The sequence below is a fragment of the Scyliorhinus torazame genome, chromosome 10, assembly GCF_047496885.1.
Source record: "Scyliorhinus torazame isolate Kashiwa2021f chromosome 10, sScyTor2.1, whole genome shotgun sequence".
Taxonomy (NCBI): Eukaryota; Metazoa; Chordata; class Chondrichthyes; order Carcharhiniformes; family Scyliorhinidae; genus Scyliorhinus; species Scyliorhinus torazame.
Genome location: NC_092716.1, coordinates 184,057,136 through 184,075,529, shown reverse-complemented (window position 1 = coordinate 184,075,529; position 18,394 = coordinate 184,057,136).

The following is an 18,394-nucleotide window of genomic DNA, read 5'->3' as shown; positions in this document are numbered from 1 at the left end:
GTGGGTGGACCAGGACAGATTTTTGGAGATGTGCACCCCTAGGAATTTGAAACTGCTAACCATCTCCACCTCAGCCCCGTTGATGCTGACAGGGGTGTGTACTGTACTTTGCTTCCTGAAGTCAATGACCAACTCTTTAGTTTTGCTGGCATTGAGGGAGAGATTTTTGTCGCTACACCACTCCACTAGGTTCTCTATCTCCCTCCTGTATTCGGACTCATCGTTATTCGAGATCTGGCCCACTATGGTCGTATCGTCAGCAAACGTGTAGATGGAGTTGGAACCAAGTTTTGCCACGCAGTCGTGTGTGTACAGGGAGTAGAGTAGGGGGCTAAGTATGCAGCCTTGCGGGGCGCCGGTGTTGAGGACTATTGTGGAGGAGGTGTTGTTGTTCATTCTTACTGATTGTGATCTGTTGGTCAGAAAATCGAGGATCCAGTTGCAGAGTGAGGAGCCAAGTCCTAGGTTTTGGAGCTTTGATATGAGCTTGGCTGGGATTATGGTGTTGAAGGCGGAGCTGTAGTCAATAAATAGGAGTCTGATGTAGGAGTCCTTGTTTTCGAGATGCTCTAGGGATGAGTGTAGGGCCAGGGAAATGGTGTCTGATGGCACCACTGAGCCACTCTTGGTGATGAACATTGAAGTGCTACTGATTCATCAGCTGATGGTGGCAGGTACGTGGTAATCAGCAGGAGGTTTCCTTGCCCATATTTAACCTGAAGCCATGAGGCTTCATGGGGTCCAGAGTGAATGGTGAGGACTCCCTGGGCAACCATACATCACTGTGCCGCCCTCTGCTGGGTATGTCCTGTCTCACCGGCAGGAATGGTGATAGTGGTGTCTGGGATTGTCAGTAAGGTATGATTCTGTTGCTTGACTAGTCTGTGAGACAGCACAAAGTTTTTGTAGCAGTTGAATACAACCAGTTCGAGGGCATTTAAGAGTCAACCACAAATTCTGTGGGCCTGGAGTCACATGTCGGCCAGACCAGGTTAAGATTCCCTAAAAGGTATTCGTGAACCAGATGGGTTTTTTTCGACAATCGACAATGGTTTCACGATTATCATTAGACTTTTGCGGTCATCAATTTTTCCAGATATTCTACTGTGTTTAAATTCCGCCACCTGCCGTGGTGGCATTCGAACCCGGGTCCCCAGATCATTATCCTGGGTCTCTGTATTACTAGTCCAGAGACAATACCACTAAGCGACCACCTCCCCTAATAAAGACCAACAGCTTACTATATGAAAGAGAGAAAAAGCTCCATAAAAAGGCAAATCACCCGCATTTCAGGCAAGGCCTGGAAAATAAAAAAGTAAACCAAAGCCTCCTAATAAAGAGACTAACCCTCAGCTGACAACATGCTGTTATCCTTCTACTTGTCGCATTAATTACTACACTGTGGTCTGTGGTTAAATATACGAAGTCAAAAGGCAGAGAGCTTGTTTCAAAACCACCTTTCCCACAACAGCAGTGCAACCTCTATCAAAAATTCTGTTTCCGAAAAACATCCGAGTTACGATAGTTCACAATAACACATCTACTCTGAACCAAGGTTCCACTTCCTTTTGGCAGGTTTTCAATAGCTCAATGTCAGCCACTTGTGTTTCTATTTATTAGACCACAGAAGTCAAGTCGGCACCACAATATTAGCTGAGACTCTTGAAATCAAAACAATTCACAAAGGAAATGCGATTGTTTGAAGACTTGATGCGCTTGAGAGAAACTTTCAAAAATAGAACCCGTGCTTTGTCAGACAGAGATCCAGCTGAACAAAAAGAGCAATGCTTTGAGCATGAAGGGTATCGTTACTCCAAGAAATTTGGCAAGAAGCAAAAATATTTCTCATACCAATAGGGTATGAAAACATCCCCCATTCCATCATGGACCACTGTTTGCCTCATTAGTACCACATCTGCACAAATACAGACATATTTCTTATAAGGGAATGATGTGAAAGCAATGAAATTCACTTATTGTCACAAGTAGGCTTCAAATGAAGTTACTGTGAAAAGCCCCGAGTCGCCACATTCCAGCACCTGTTTGGGGAGGCTGCTATGGGAATTGAACCGTGCTGCTGGCCTGCCTTGGTCTGCTTTAAAAGGCAGTGATTAAGCCAGTGTGCTAAACCCACCTTCTGTGAAGTACTCCAAGAATCGAGCGTGTTCAGATCTACTTCACCTATTCAGTAATATGTCTCTTCAAATTCAGCTCCTTCATTACAACTTTGGATACATTCTGGGTGGGGTTCTCAATTTCTGAGACTTGGGGCTAGATTCTCCGTAGCCCAACACCAAAATTGTGAATGGCGATCAGGCGGGGAATGGATTCCGAGGCCGGAATCAGGGCCGGTGCGGGCTTGACGCCGGCCCGCCATGCTCCGTCCCCTCCAAACCGGCGTCACCGTGACACGCGCCACTTCAAGTGGCACTTCATAGGCCGGTCCACCCACGATGCTCCGCCCCAGATGGGGTGAGCTCCCAATGCCACGTGTGGTCCCAGCAGTCGGGAACCTGGCGTGCTGGCTGCGGACTGTGTCCAGCACTGCCACACTCGGCTGGGATCTGGGCCTCTGGCCTAGGGGGCTTCTGATGGGGCTGGGGGACTGCTGGTGGGTAGCCAGCGGGTGGGCTGTGGGGTTGCGGTTGGCGGCTTACGGTTAGTGCACGGCCGGCGCCATGATTTACGGCATGACTGGTGCAGGTTGTCAGCCGTGCGCATGTGCAACCCGGGACACGGCCATTCTCTGGTTGCTTTCGGCGCGATCCATGGGAGTTTCATTGGATTGGATTGGCTTTGTTTATTGTCACGAGTACCGAGGTACAGTGAAAAGTATTTTTCTGCGAGCAGCTCAACAGATCATTAAATACATGAAAAGGAAATAAAAGACAATACATAATAGGGCAACACAACATATACAATGTAACTACATAAGCACTGGCATCGGATGAAGCATACAGGGTGTAGTGTTAATGAGGTCAGTCCATAAGAGGGCCATTTAGGAGTCTGGTGACAGTGGGGAAGAAGCTGGTTTTGAGTCTGATCTTGCGTGTTCTCAGACTTCTGTATCTCCTGCCCGATGGAAGAAGTTGGAAGAGTGAGTAAGCAGGGTGGGAGGGATCTTTGATTATGCTGCCCGCTTTCCCCAGGCAGCGGGAGGTGTAGATGGATTCAATGGATGGGAGGCAGGTTCGTGTGATGGACTGGGCTGTGTTCACGACTCTCTGAAGTTTCTTGCGGTCCTGGGCCGAGCAGTTGCCATACCAGGCTGTGATGCAGCAAGATAGGATGCTTTCTATGGTGCATCTGTAAAAGTTGGTAAGGGTCAATGAGGACATGCCAAATTTCCTTAGTTTCCTGAGGAAGTACAGGCGCTGGTGTGCTTTCTTGGTGGTAGCGTCGACGTGGGTGGACCAGGACAGATTTTTGGAGATGTGCACCCCTAGGAATTTGAAACTGCTAACCATCTCCACCTCAGCCCCGTTGATGCTGACAGGGGTGTGTACAGTACTTTGCTTCCTGAAGTCAATGACCAGCTCTTTAGTTTTGCTGGCATTGAGGGAGAGATCGTTGTCGCTGTACCACTCCACTAGGTTCTCTATCTCCCTCCTGTATTCTGACTCGTCGTTATTCGAGATCCGGCCCACTATGGTCGTATCGTCAGCAAACTTGTCGATGGAGTTGGAACCAAATTTTGCCACGCAGTCGTGTGTGTACAGCGAGTATAGTAGGGGGCTAAGTACGCAGCCTTGCGGGGCTATTGTGGAGGTGTTGTTGTTCATTCTTACTGATTGTGGTCTGTTGGTCAGAAAATCGCGGATCCAGTTGCAGAGTGGGGAGCCAAGTCATGCGGTGCCGGTGCTAGCCCCTCACTGGTACCGGAATCGGTGAGTGTTTGCGTCGATTTTCCTGTCGTGAACCTCCCGCAGAATCCTCCGTTCGTGCCAGATCTTAGCCTGAGAGATGGAGAATCCAGCCCTAAGTGTTGACGCCAATGGAGAATCCACAGATTTTTACGACAGAAAATCCGGTGCTGCACCTGGACCGATTTTGCTACTGTAGAGGGGCTAGCACCGGTGCCTGGAACACACTCGATTCCACGGAAAAACAGTGCTGGATACGCCGGGTCCGTGATCGACACTCGGGAGGCTGACATGCTGCAGCCGCACCTACACATTACACTCCCCACACACACTCATCCCAGTCAAAAAGATGGCACTGGTTGTGTTGGAGTGCGCCCATACAGCTGATGGGCCGTCTGCAGCCAGAGAACAAGATCCGCGCCAGGTGCCAAACAGTTTGCGATGCAACGGGCTCGCTCCAATCGGGATCATGCCATCGCGAAGCGAGAAACCAATTATCACCACTTAAGCCCCATTTCCATACAATCAACGACAGTGTTTCCATATCCACCGGCCTCCCATCATTCAGCGGCCTCCCCAGCAAGTGCTCACGCTGGCGCCGATTAGTACTCCTTTCGAAAAACGCGAACCTGGCGGAAGGGCTTCTGTGGGGAGCCAAGGAGGTGAGTAGCCATCTTTGCTCACAGGCAATGAGCCCGGGGGTGCTGGGATTGCAACCCTAGTGCTCGGTGGGGGTGAGGGATCCTCGGTTGGAGCTGGGAGACCCTCGGCCGAGTGTGGGGGACCATCCGCAGGGGTGGGCCGCCATGAAAGGGTGGGGAGAGGTGCTGCGGGGGGCGGGGGGGGGGGGGGGGGGGGGCAACTGCTCACGGCTCCACCATGCCAACCCTTGTCCTGCCTGTCTGCTCCAATGACCACCCGTAACCCTCACCGACTGCTCAGGCCGCACGGCGGAAGGCTATCGCTAATAGGGAATTGGCAATCGTGGCTTTGTGATCACTTCACAGATGCCAAGTGGATTCCCGTGGGTGGGCGGACCCGCACAGATTCCGCTACCTTTCAGGGCGATCACCGGCGCCACGTGGAACACATTCGATTCTAATGGGAAACGGTGCCAGATTCGCTGGTTTCGCGATTCACACTCAAAGGCTGACAAATTGCAGCCGCGTATAAACAATTCTCATCCCACACACACCAGCTCAGGCAACAAGATGGCAGCGAGAAGAGCAGCTCCATGCTTCACCGAGGCCGAGCTGGAGACGTGGTAGAGGAGAGGAGGGTGACCCCGTATCCCGACCTGGGAAGGAGGCCGCCAGCCACCGCCGTTCGTCGTGCCTGGACGCAGGTGGCAGAAGCCCTGAGCACCATTGGCAACACCGTCTGGACGTTCCAGCAGAGCCGGAAAAAACTGCACAACCACCTCAGGGTGGCCAGGGTGAGAAGGCAGCACTGTGCGCCCCTGGCACTATCCCACGTCCCACACAGCCGTAGCCCTACCCTCCTCCGGAGGACGGCCGAATCCCCACCCTGCACCACATGCTGGTACCCACACCGGCTGCCAAGGCCGGGTGACTTACACACTGAGGCCATCACCTACCCACCCCTTGGGTTGCATGCGTCGAATTATCTAACACTGTCGTTCTCTGTGCCCCTGCCCCACAGCAGAAGGCCGCGCACAACCGCTGGGAGCGGGAGAAGACAGGAGGGGTACAGCGGACCTGCAGCCCCTCACCATGACAGAGCAGAGGGCCTTGGATGTGGTCGGTGACCCGGAGGAAAGGCAGGTCGCCGAGGTGGAGTTCGGCAGCGGGCGAGGAAGTGAGACTCCGCTTAGTTGCGGCTCCCTGTGACGTGTGTGTCAACCCAACCCCCAACACCACCACCCCCCACCCCAGCCCGCCGTCTAACCCTGTATTTTGTCCTGTGTCTTGCAGGACCTGCTGGTGATGGGGAGGGTCCATCTGGCATCCCCCGCCGCAGCAGTGCCACAGCTGGGGCCCCCCGTTAGCCGAGAACCCACGCTGAGAGTAGCACGGACACCAGCCCTTCGCCCGAGACTCAGGACACCTCAGAGACTCGAGTCGGAGGATGACACAGATTTCCCGTCACAGCTGTCTCCAACACCCTCCCCCATCCCAGACACACTCACCTCGGTTGGGCACTTTTGTGAAGAGGCTCCTGGGACACTATCTGGTGTGCACCACACAGCTGATCCATTACATCAGATGGAGGTAGGAACAGTCGAGGGGGCAGACGGTCGGAGGACGGACCGAACCCCAGGAACTAGCTGCCGTCCAGACGAGGCTCAGGCTTCTGGAACAGAGTCCCATCGATAGTGGAGATGTAGTTGGAGAACCAGGGGCTACATGAGGGGTTGACGGTGAGCATCCAGTACCTGCAGGTGCAGGTGGAGGAGTCCATCCACGTACAGGAGCAGGAGGTGGTGCTGGTCATACATGCCACCCAGGCCAACACCGCATGAGTGGCCTCCGCGGTGGAGGTACTGGGGGCAATGGTTTTGGCTATGGACGGCACGGATGACCTCTGCACTGAGGTCTGTGAGATCCTGGACAGGTTCCCACCGGCGCCTTGGAAGACCCCGTGGTGGAAAAGGTCAGGGCGACCGTCACCTTGACGGCCACTGGGAGCGGGTGACCTCCCCTATAACCCCTTGGTGCCAGTTGTGCCATCATCTGGCAGATATGGCACACGGTCTCTCTGCTCAGCCAGAGTCTTTTACGGCATGCCCGGTCTGGCAGGTCTTCGAATGACAGGCTGTGCCGGTACACACGAGGCCCTTGGACTGTTCCCCCCGTCTCCTCCCCTACCCCAGTCAGCATGGCCAGTGTCCGGCCCAGTAGCCCGCAGTCACTCCTCTCTGGGTCTTACTTCCTCTCTCTCCCTCAGCAGCCACGATGCCGGTTTCACGATTTTTAAAAGCGTAAGTGAACCGCACTGTCGGGAACTCAGCCCATCAGAGGCAGAGAGTCGCGGAGAGCCCAGAGAATACCGGGTCAGGCCCGCTAATGACATACAAATGGTGTCGACTGTACGTGCATTCTGCAACGCAGGGCACCGCTGTAAAGGTGACGGAGAATTACGATTTGATGTCAAATCGGCACCTGCTGCAATTTTGGCATCGGAACCGATTCTCCACACAATCGCCTTTCCCGATTTCGCCGTCGGCTAAGGGAGAACCCCGCCCATTGTACTCTGTGTCTGTGGCAGTAATGTTATTAATAGAGCTGAGGTTCAGGTGTACAGATTATGGGCTGGATTCTCCACCTCCCTAGCTGTGTATTTCTCCGCGACACCCCTTTTGCTGAAGGAGGGACTCTCACAGGCGCTGGTTTAGCACAGGGCTAAACTCGCTGGCTTTGAAAGCAGACCAAGGCAGGCCAGCAGCACGGTTCAATTCCCATACCAGCCTCCCCGAACAGGCGCCGGAATGTGGCGACTAGGGGCTTTTCACAGTAACTTCAATTGAAGCTTACTTGTGACAATAAGCGATTTTCATTTTCATTTAATTTCTACTGGTCAATGGGATTTCCCATTGAAGCCACCCCACGCTGCCCAGAAACCTGCGAACGGGGGCGCACTGCCGATGGCAACAGAGAATCCCAATAGCTGGAAAATTCCAGCCTATAATGTCTGCTGTGATGAAGGGGTTAACAGCTCGGCAGGCTGTGCTGTCACTCTGGGAAGGGCTGGGTCTGTTTTTGAGTTTCGTTTTTCAGTCGTGCCCCATGCCTGTTGTTTTGAGTTTCGTTTCTGGAGTTCTGTTCTGGTTTCTGGGGAAAAGAGGTGTGTTTCTCAAACTGCCTGCTGCCAGCTTCTCTCCCAGGGACTTGGTGCAGAAATCTTGAAACCACTGAGTGTTGACTGTATTAATAAGTGGCATTTGTCCTGACTGTGTGGCTTTTGCTTAATTCAAATGTTAGAATCCGATGGAAAAGTGAGCCTGGTACAAAGACCTGTCTTTATTTTTTTGAACTGTTAATTAACTGTTAATTAAACAGTTTTTTCCCTGATGTTAATGAGGTTAATCCTATGTTGATGATAAAGTTTGTTTTAATATAAAAGATCCCGTTTGTCAGTGGAATCACTTATCCATTCCTCACATTTTACAAATTGAAACATTGTGGGAGACTTGTCTGGTTTCCGAATATGAATTGGGGTCTGGTCCGGGTACCGGAACACAAAGAGATAGTCAGTGATTATTGTGCTGGTTCACAAATAACACATTGCAGAGATCCCTTACACTATGAGAAAGAAAAACTTACTGTATTCTTGATTTGAAAGATCAGAAACATTCCTGTCCTACTTCACAGTGGGAGACTCCATTAAAGGAGCTGGTTGTCTTACAGGGAACCCAGTGGGAAGAGCGGGGGCATATATTACAAGTAACTCCGTGAAATCTTGCAGACTTCAGGTAAGCAGGATTCTCCGATCGGCGAAATCGTGTTCGGCGATCGACCGGAGAATCCTTGTTTACGCCGGAATAGGCAGCGGCAATCTTTTTACAATGCTCCGCCCCCTCAATAACGGAGTACACTGTACGCGTATGGACGGCCTCAGGACGTCACCTGAGGCCCTTCCCCGATGCTCCGCCCCCGATGGTTCGAGTCCCCGATGGCGTGGGGTGCGTGTGCTCACACTATTCAGGGTCCTTGCGTGGCAGCTGCGGACTGAGTCCAGCGCCGCCACAGTCGGGGGGGGGGATCCGTTCCGTGAGCAGGTGGCTTTGTCAGGGGCTGGGGACACTGGTCCGGGAGTGGCGAGGCTGGTTACAGGGGGGCAGTCTTTGACAGGCCGGGTCCACGCGTGGCTGGCACCATGTTGCACGGCGGGCTGCTGCAGGCCGCCGCATTCGCACGCGCAGCCACGGACCCGGCCATTCTCCGGTCATATCCGCAGGTAGCTTTACGCTGCACGTCCGCTCGCACCCCCCCCCCCCCCCCCCCCCCCCCACTGGGCAAAGGATTGGCGTGGGGGCGACTCCGACTTTCCTGCCGTAAGACCAGACCGATCCTGAGGATATAGCCGCAGGATTGGATAATCCAGCCCAGGTTTTACTATCCATAGGTTTATTTCTGTCGTTCTTGTTTGCAACAAGGCCTTGGCTGGAAACTGATTTATTTATAGCTGAGAAGTATACGAATAGCTGGACTCCTTTGTGATTGGATGTGTTGACCGAGGACATTAATTCTCAGACTGAGATTATTTTCAGCTGCCTCTCAGTTATTAGCAGCTCGGTCAGGAGCTCTCTCGCCTCCAGTTCAGAACTCCAAAACCGGGGCACAGAAATCTAGCCTGGCTCAGCAGCACGATGAACTGACGGAGGATCAGTACCGAGGGATATAGAATCGTAGAATGGTTTTCACATAAAAGTAGGCCATTCAGGCTTTGGGGTTTGTACCATCGTTCTGCAGGAGCAACCCGCCTGGTCCCACTCCTTGGGCACGATTCTCTGAAATGGAGACAGAGTGTTCGCGCCGTCGTGAACGCCGTCGAGGTTCACGACAGCGCAAAACGGTCCCTATCCCGACTGATTCAGGGCCCGAAAATGGGCTAGGAGCGGCGCCGTGTCATTTACGCACACCAGGCCTTGGCGCCACGTAAAGGCGGCGTTGCATAACTGGCGTCACCCGCGCATGCGTGGTTGCCATCCTCCCCGAGTCCGCCCCGCAAGAAGATGTCCGACGGATCTTAAGGGACTGCGGAAGAAAGGAGGTCCTCCTTCAGAGAGGACGGCCCGACGATTGGTGGGCACCGATCGCGGGCCAGACCTCATTTGAGGCGCCCCCCCCCCCCCCCGGTGCAGGATTCCCCCCCCCTTGCAGGCCGCCCCCCCAGCATTCCCGCGCTGTTCCCGCCGGCAGCGACCAGGTGTGGACGGCGCCGGGGGGAACCCGCCGTTTTGGGCAGGCCGCTCGGCCCATCCGGCACTGAGAATCGCGGGGGTACCGGGGAATCGCCATTTTGGCTGTCTCGGGCGATTCACTGGACCGCGCCGCGCAAAACACGATTGTGCCGATCTGGCCGCTTCTGTGAATCGCGGGAGGGCGTCGGACCGGCGTCGCGGGAAAATTTGGCGACCCAGGCGATTCTCCAAACCGGCGCGGGAGCTTGCCGTTTTGTGTTTTCCCAGTAACACAGCAAATGTTTTCTTTTTAGATAATTATCCAAATTTCTTTTGAAGGTCTCATTGGGATCTGCCTCTGCAGCACTCTGAGACAGTGCATTCCCGACCCTAACCATTGGGATCTGCCTCTGCAGCACTCTGAGACAGTGCATTCCCGACCCTAACCATTGGGATCTGCCTCTGCAGCACTCTGAGACAGTGCATTCCCGACCCTAACCACTCACTGCATAAAATAAGCTCTTTGTGGGAGCTTGCTGCACACAAATTGCTCGTCACATTTCCTGTGTGACAACAGTGGTTTCAGTTCAAAAATCACAGGCTGTAAAGCACACTGGGGCATCCTGAAGCAGCCCGATGTGCTGTGAAAATTCAAATCTTTTTAATTCCTCTGGGAACATATTATTAACAAGAGAGAAAGTGATTCAACCCAAGTGTTCTCTGTGAACTTTCATGCAATAATCAAGCATTGCACTCATTCTGTATCTCAGCTCATAAGTACTTTTTTCTATTCCTTATTGCTAAATTTGCTTATCCTATTTCCTCTTGAATGCATCAATGCTCTGCGCCTCAGCCACTCGCTTTGGTGAAGAGTTTTATTTTCTCATCATTCTTTGCCTAAAGCTGTTTCTCCTGAAGTCCCCATTTTCGCACATTGTAACAGTGACCATATTTAATTGGCTGTAACATGCATGGAGACACCTGGGGCGAAATTCTCCGTTATCGGCGGAAACTCCGCCGATCGGCGCAAAAAACGGCGCAAATCCCACTTGCGTCACGTCATAAAAATGGGCCGATAGTCTGCGGCCCGAAATGGGCTAGCAGCGACGTAACGGGATCCGCGCTTGCGCAGTGGTTCACGCCGTGCAGCGTCATACGCGCTGCACGGCGTGACGGCTCATAAGGCCGCGCAGCTCCCCCCCACCCGACCGGAACAGCCGACCGCAACACCCGACTTGATGGCTGGCCGTCGCTCAGCCCCGAGGTTCGAGTCACGCGATGTGGAGGCGCTCCTGGATGCGGTGGAGCAGAGGAGGGACGCCCTGTATCCCGGGCACGGCCGCAGAGTTGCCCCACGCCACAGCCGGCGTCTGTGGAGGGAGGTGGCAGAGGCCGTCACTGCTGTGGCCCTAACACCACGGACAGGCACCCAGTGCCACAAGAAGGTGAACGACCTCGTCAGAGCAGGCAGGGTGAGCCTCCCCCATATCCCCCATATCCACTCTCCCCCAAATCCCCCCCTCCCCCATACCCCCCCTCCCCCATATCCCCCCTCCCCCATATCCCCCATATCCCCCCTCCCCCATATCCCCCTCCCCCATATCCCCCATATCCCCCCTCCCCCATATCCCCCATACTCCCCCTTCCCCCATATCCCCCCACCCCCATATCCCCCCTCCCCATATCCCCCATATTCCCCCCTCCCCCATATCCCCCTCCCCCATATCCCCCCTCCCCCATATCCCCCATATCCCCCCTCCCCCATATCCCCCATATCCCCCTCCCCCATATCCCCCATATTCCCCCTCCCCCATATCCCCCCTCCCCATATCCCCCCTCCCCATATCCCCCATATTCCCCCCTCCCCCATATCCCCCCTCCCCATATCCCCCCTCCCCCATATCCCCCCTCCCCCATATTCCCCATATCCCCCCCTCCCCATATCCCCCCTCCCACATATCCCCCTCCCCATATCCCCCATATCCCCCCTTCCCCATATCCCCCCCTCCCCCATATCCCCCATATCCCCCTCCACCATATCCCCCATATTCCCCCTCCCCATATCCCCCCTCCCCCATATCCCCCATATCCCCCCTCCCCCATATCCCCCCCTCCCCCATATCCCCCATATCCCCAAGTGAATCCAGCCCTAACCTTAACCTCTGCAATGCACGCGCAACCGATGGCGTGCATTCATATACCTGCCTAACACTGTTGCCTTTTACCCCTGCCACCATCCCCCCCCCCCCCACCCCACAGGAGAAGCGCGCACACAACACCAGGGAGCATGTGAGGACTGGAGGAGGGCCCGCTGATGAGAGGCCACTGACCGTACACGAGGAAAGGGCCCTGGAACTGGCTGGCGGACCTGAGGACCGGGAGGTTGCTGATGCAGAGGTCGGGGCCCCACGAGCAAGTGAGCCACCAACAGCCCGTCCCCATATCCCCCCTCCCCTATATCCCCCTCTCCCGTATCACCTGATCACTGCCTGCGTGTCTAACCATGCATGCTTCATTGTGTATCGCAGGACCAAACGTCCAGGCACCCATCCCCGCAGATGCAGACCGCCCGCAGGATGCCCCTCGGAGACCACGGGAGACGGAGAGACCCGGACCCTCCAGCATGCGACGCCCGCAGGATGCCTCTCGCACACCACGGGAGACGGAGAGACCTGGAGCAACAGGGAGACGACACCCCCGTCATGTGCGGGAGCGACCACCCAGCGATGAGGGGGGCAGCCACAGGCCCCCGTCACATCCGAGCCAGGACACCACTACCCAGGACACCACTATCCAGGACACCCCTACCCGGGACACCACTACCCAGGACACCCCTACCCGGGACACCACTACCCGGGACACCACTACCCGGGACAGCACTACCCGGGACAGCACTACCCGGGACAGCACTACCCGGGACAGCACTACCCGGGACAGCACTACCCAGGACACCCCTACCCGGGAAGACGAAATACCGGACAGTGACTCAGAGTGGATGGGTGGAGACGAACCCCCACCCCAAAGTGCCATGGACTCAGAGTGGGACGAAGAGCACGACACAACGCCACTGCTGTCACCAACACCCTCCACCATCGCAGAAACACTCACCACGGTTGGGCACTTTAGTGATGAGGCGTCTGGTACACTCACTGGTGCGCACAACACAGCCGTCCCGGTACAGCAGGTGGAGGTAGGAGCAGCAGAGGGACCGGGCGGTCGGAGGGCAGCCCAGGCCAAGCGAACATCTGCCGCCCAGATGGATCCCGGGTTCCTGCAGTTACCACACCCACACATAGATCCGATGCAACCACCGACACGGAGACGAGCGAATAGGGTGACGGATGGCTTGCGGCGGCTGCGGTCGCAGGTGGAGGAGTCCACCCGCGTCCAGGAGCTGGGAGTGGTCCCGGTCATGCGTGCCACCCAGGCTGACACCGCACGGGTGGCGGCCGCGGTGGAGGCAATGGGTGCGACGGTGTCAGACATGGGGAACGGTTTGCGAGGCCTGGGGCCTTCCGTGCAGGCGGCGTCTGTGGCCCAGGAAATGGCTGCCCTCTCACAGGAGGCCATGAGCCAGTGCCAGCGCCAGATGGCAGAGGCGCTCAACGCCATAGCCCAGTCTCAGCAGGCCATGGCCCAGTCTCAGCAGGCCATGGCCCAGTCTCAGCAGGCCATAGCCCAGTCTCTGCAGGCCATGGCCCAGTCTCTGCAGGCCATGGCCCAGTCTCAGCAGGCCATCGCTGAGGGCATCGGCGCCAGTGGCCATGTGCGAGCTGGCGTCGCACTGTCGCAGACAGGGTTCGACAACCACCTGGGCTCCATGGCTGCAAACCTGCAGACCCCTGTCGATACCAGCACGGGCCTCCAGGACTGGCAGCGCCAGATGTCGGGGGCGCGTCGGATGGCCAGTCCGTTCGCATCCCCCACCCATGTAGAGGCCTGGGGGCCATCGGGCACCCCGAGGGAGGAGGAGGTGGTGTGGTCCGTCCCGGCTCCCTCTGTAGGGGAGGTCCCGGTACACCGCGACACCTCGGACTCCCCCCCTTCCGTCCCAGGTGCATCGGGTGGGCAACGGGCAGGACAGGCTGGCAGCTCGCCATCCCAGTCGCCCGGGCCGCAGCCTGGCCCATCTAGGCCAGGACGCCCCAGGAAACGGCCACCAAAGGGATCCAGTGTCAGAGGGCAGGAATCACAGGAGTCCACCTCCAGTTCTGCTGTACCGTCTGGGGAACCACGTAGACGTAGTCAAAGGGCCCGTAAGGCCAAACAATTAGACACTGAGTAAGTTGGCACGGGTGCAGGGCACAGATGAGTTTCAGGCGCTAGGGCACGTGCATGAACTCCTTTGGTTATTAAAGTCAATGTTACACCTACCAAATCTGCCTTTGTGCTCTGTCCAAAGTGTGCGGGGGTGTCATGTACGTTGAGCGCAAGTGTGTGTGTGAGGAGTGGTCTTACCTCAGCCCCAGGTGAGTCTGCCCCCTTCCCCCTGGGCCGCCATCAACATCCCCCGGGCAGAGGACGGGACCGTGCGTTGCAGTGTCACAGCCGCATGCAGGGATGGTCCGGGTGGATGGTGGTACTGTGGCCATGGGTCAGACATAGTCCAACGATGTAGAGCCAGGAGCTCATCGGAGGCGGGTTGTCATCATTCTCCATGGCCTGCGATAGACACGCGTCCACCCGCAACTGGGTGAGCCCGGCCCGTTGTGCCGCCGGTGGATCGGCAATTGGGGGTGGGGGGGTGGTGTGCATGCGGGTGGGGTGTGTGGGGTTGGGGAGGGGGGTGAGGGTGCTGGGTGGGTGGATGGGTGGGGGTTGTGGGTGGTCGGCTGTTGCCATGGTGTGCGGTCTGTGGCCATACTACCCGATTCCCACGCCCATCTAGTCAGTGAAGCGGGCGTCTATCAGTCTGTCCCGTGCCCGCTGGGCCAGCCGGTAACGGTGGACAGCCACCCGTCTGTGTCTACCCCGTCTGCCCTGACCATTGCCCCCATCCCCCTCATCTGGGGAGGACTGGGCCTCTTCCTGCTGCTCCTCCACTCCGCCCTCCTCTGCCTGCGGCACATCGCCCCTCTGCTGGGCTATGTTGTGCAGGACGCAGCACACCACAATGATGCGGCCGACCCTATCTGACCGATACTGGAGGGCGCCCCCAGAGAGGTCCAGGCACCTGAAACGCATCTTCAGCACGCCAAAGCACCTTTCGATCACTCCCCTTGTCGCTACATGGGCATCATTGTAGCGGTTCTCCGCCTCATTGCGTGGCCTCCGTATAGGCGTCATCAGCCACGATCGCAATGGGTAGCCCCTGTCGCCCAGCAACCAGCCCCTCAGCCGGGGATGGCGTCCCTCGTACATGCCGGGGATGGATGACCGCGACAACACGAATGAGTCGTGTACACTGCCTGGGTGACGGGCGCAGACGTGCAGGATCATCATGCGGTGGTCGCAGACCACCTGTACGTTCATCGAATAGGTCCCCTTCCTATTAGTGAACACGGCCCTGTTATCTGCAGGTGGCCGCACGGCGACGTGCATCCCATCGATCGCGCCCTGGACCATGGGGAACCCGGCAATGGCAGAGAAGCCCACGGCCCGGGCATCTTGGCTGGCCCGGTCCACGGGGAAGCGGATGTAGCGGTGCGCCATGGCATTAAGGGCATCTGTCACTGCCCGGATGCACCGATGCACCGATGTCTGCGATATGCCGGACAGGTCCCCACTCGGTGCCTGGAATGACCCCGTTGCATAAACGTTCAGGGCCACCGTAACCTTGACGGACACGGGGAGAGGGTGTCCCCCGCCAGTGCCACGTGGTGACAGGTGTGCCAGCAGGTGGCAGATGTGTGCCACGGTTTCCCGGCTCATCCGGAGTCTCCTCCTGCATTCCCGGTCCGTGAGGTCCTGGCATGACTGCCGGGGCCGGTACACACGGGGCGCCCTCGGGTGCCTCTGTTGCCGTGGGGCCGCGACGTCCTCCTCCCCCTCCTCGTCCTGTCGGTCAGGTGTCCCTCCAGCCTGGGCGGCTGCCGCCTGCCCCTCTGCGGCAGCCTGCGCCGCCTCTCTGGCACTCTCCTCCTCCTCCTCCTCCTCCTCCTCCTCATCCAGGGCAACATAGACATGAGCGGCTGCCACCACGGCGGCCAACATCGCTGGATGGTCTGAAAACATGACGGCCTGGTGGGGGGGAGGGGAACGACGACATGTCATCATTGCCCATATCCCCTCCTCCCCCCAGCCAGGTGGCATGGACCGCATGGGTCCAACTGTTGGAGGCTGGCACCTGGCCAGGTGGACCAACTCATTTGCCCTCCCATCACCCACCCCGGCACGGACCCCCCCCCCCCCAACCTCCACCCCGACACGGACCCCCTCCCCAACCTCCACCCCGGCACGGACCCCCTCCCCAACCTCCACCCCGGCACGGACCCCCTCCCCAAACCCCAACCTCCACCCCAGCACGGACCCCCCCAACCTCCACCCCGGCACGGCCCCCTCCCCAACCCCCAACCTCCACCCCAGCACGGACCCCCCCCAACCTCCACCCCGGCACGGACCCCCTCCCCAACCCCCAACCTCCACCCCAGCACGGACCCCCCCCCAACCTCCACCCCGGCACGGACCCCCTCCCCAACCTCCACCCCGGCACGGACCCCCCCCCCCAACCTCCACCCCGGCACGGACCCCCCCCCAACCTCCATCCCGGCACGGACCCCCTCCCCAACACCCAACCTCCACCCCAGCACGGACCCCCCCCAACCTCCACCCCGGCACGGCCCCCTCCCCAACCCCCAACCTCCACCCCAGCACGGACCCCCCCCAACCTCCACCCCGGCACGGACCCCCTCCCCAACCCCCAACCTCCACCCCAGCACGGACCCCCCCCCCAACCTCCACCCCGGCACGGACCCCCTCCACAACCCCCAACCTCCACCCCGGCACGGACGCCCTCCCGGCACTCCCCCGGAGCCCAGCCTACTCTAACCCCCCCCCAGCCGCACACACACACAAGCCGAGACACACCTCTCCTCACGCAATCAGTCTGCGGCCACGCCATTTCCTGCCCAGAGCCAACCGCCCAGGCCGTCACTCACCTCCTCGCTGGTCGGCGTGAGCCTGGAGCACCGGGTTTGATTCACGTCGACGTGAACGGTCATCACGTCGACGGGACTTCGGCCCATCCGGAAGGGAGAATATCGGCAGGCCGAAAATCGGCTGCCTTGCGCTGACCCGTGACATTCTCCGCGGCAGCGGCGCCATTAACGCCCCGCCGACTTTTCTCCCTTCGGAGACTTCGGCGGGGGCGGGGGCGGGATTCACGGCGGCCAACGGCCATTCTCCGACCCGGCGGGGGGTCGGAGAATGACGCCCCTGGTGGTCATGAAAAGTGCAATAGAAACATGAGACTCTCCTTTCATTGGATTTATTCGTAAATATTTTCGGCAGGATTCTCCGATCGGCGACGTCTAAATCGCATTCGGCGATCGGCCAGAGAATCCATATTTACACCCGAATTGGTGGCAATGCCGTTATTGCGATGCTCCGCCCCCTCCAAAACGGCGTACTTGGGGAGAATGGTGCACGCCATATGGACGGCCTCAGGATGTCAACTGAGGCCCTCCCCCAATGCTCCATGTTGGGCCGAGTCCCTGACGGTGTCGATCGCATGTGCTCACACCGTTTGGGGACCTTGCGTGGTGGCTGCGGACTGAGTCCAGCGTTGGGGGGAGCCGTTCCACTGGCAGGGGGGTTCGGCGGGGTCTGGGGGGGGGACTGGTGGTCGGTGGTCCAGGGGTGGCGAGGCTGGTTACATGGGGGCAGTTTTTGGCATGCTGGGTCCGCGCGCGGCCGGCGTAATGTTGCATGGCGCGGCTGCCACAGGCCGCCGCCATACGCATTCTGCGGCCATATCCACAGGTAAAGCCAGGAGCTTTACGCTGCGCGGCTGCTAGCCCCCCACTGGGTGGAGGATCGGTGCAGGGGCAGCGCCGACTTTCTGGTCATAAGACCAGACAGATCCTGCGGACACAGCCGCAGGATCGGAGAATCAAGCCCCTTATCTTTATGGTACATCATTTTGGTCTCTCCCACATTCAAGAGGGCATAATATGATTACATGTGCAATGTGCAGGGGTACGGGGCAAAGGCAGGAGAATGGCATAGAGATATGATGCTCATTTGGAGATGCAGTATAGACATGATGGGCCAAATGGCCTCCTTCTGCGCTGTAACAATTCTGTGATTGTGTGTGGATGGAGGGGATGCTGCCCCATCAGAATTTCCCGAGAGGTGTTTCCAGATGGCGGAAGCTGCTGCTGCTGCTCCGTACAAGGACCCAATGATTCTTCCTGCCAAGCAGTGAGGCCCCAGGAGGTGAGTCTGTCCCAGTACGCCTGTCGCACTGACTTTCAGCCTCTGAGCTCAGAGCCACGGTGATGGTGTGTAGGTCAGAGCGCATACCCATGAGTGCACCCAGTTTGCATCTCCAGGAAAGTCACCCATCTGTTTATGGAGGAATTTTGGCCCTTCGAAGAGTGGGCGATTACATTGCACATGGCCTGGATGGACACCTCCACAGACTGGGCCAGAGAACGCAATCCCTCTGGTACACCCAGCAAACCTTCACGACCTCAAGCTGGACATCCAGAATCTGTTGCCTTACGGA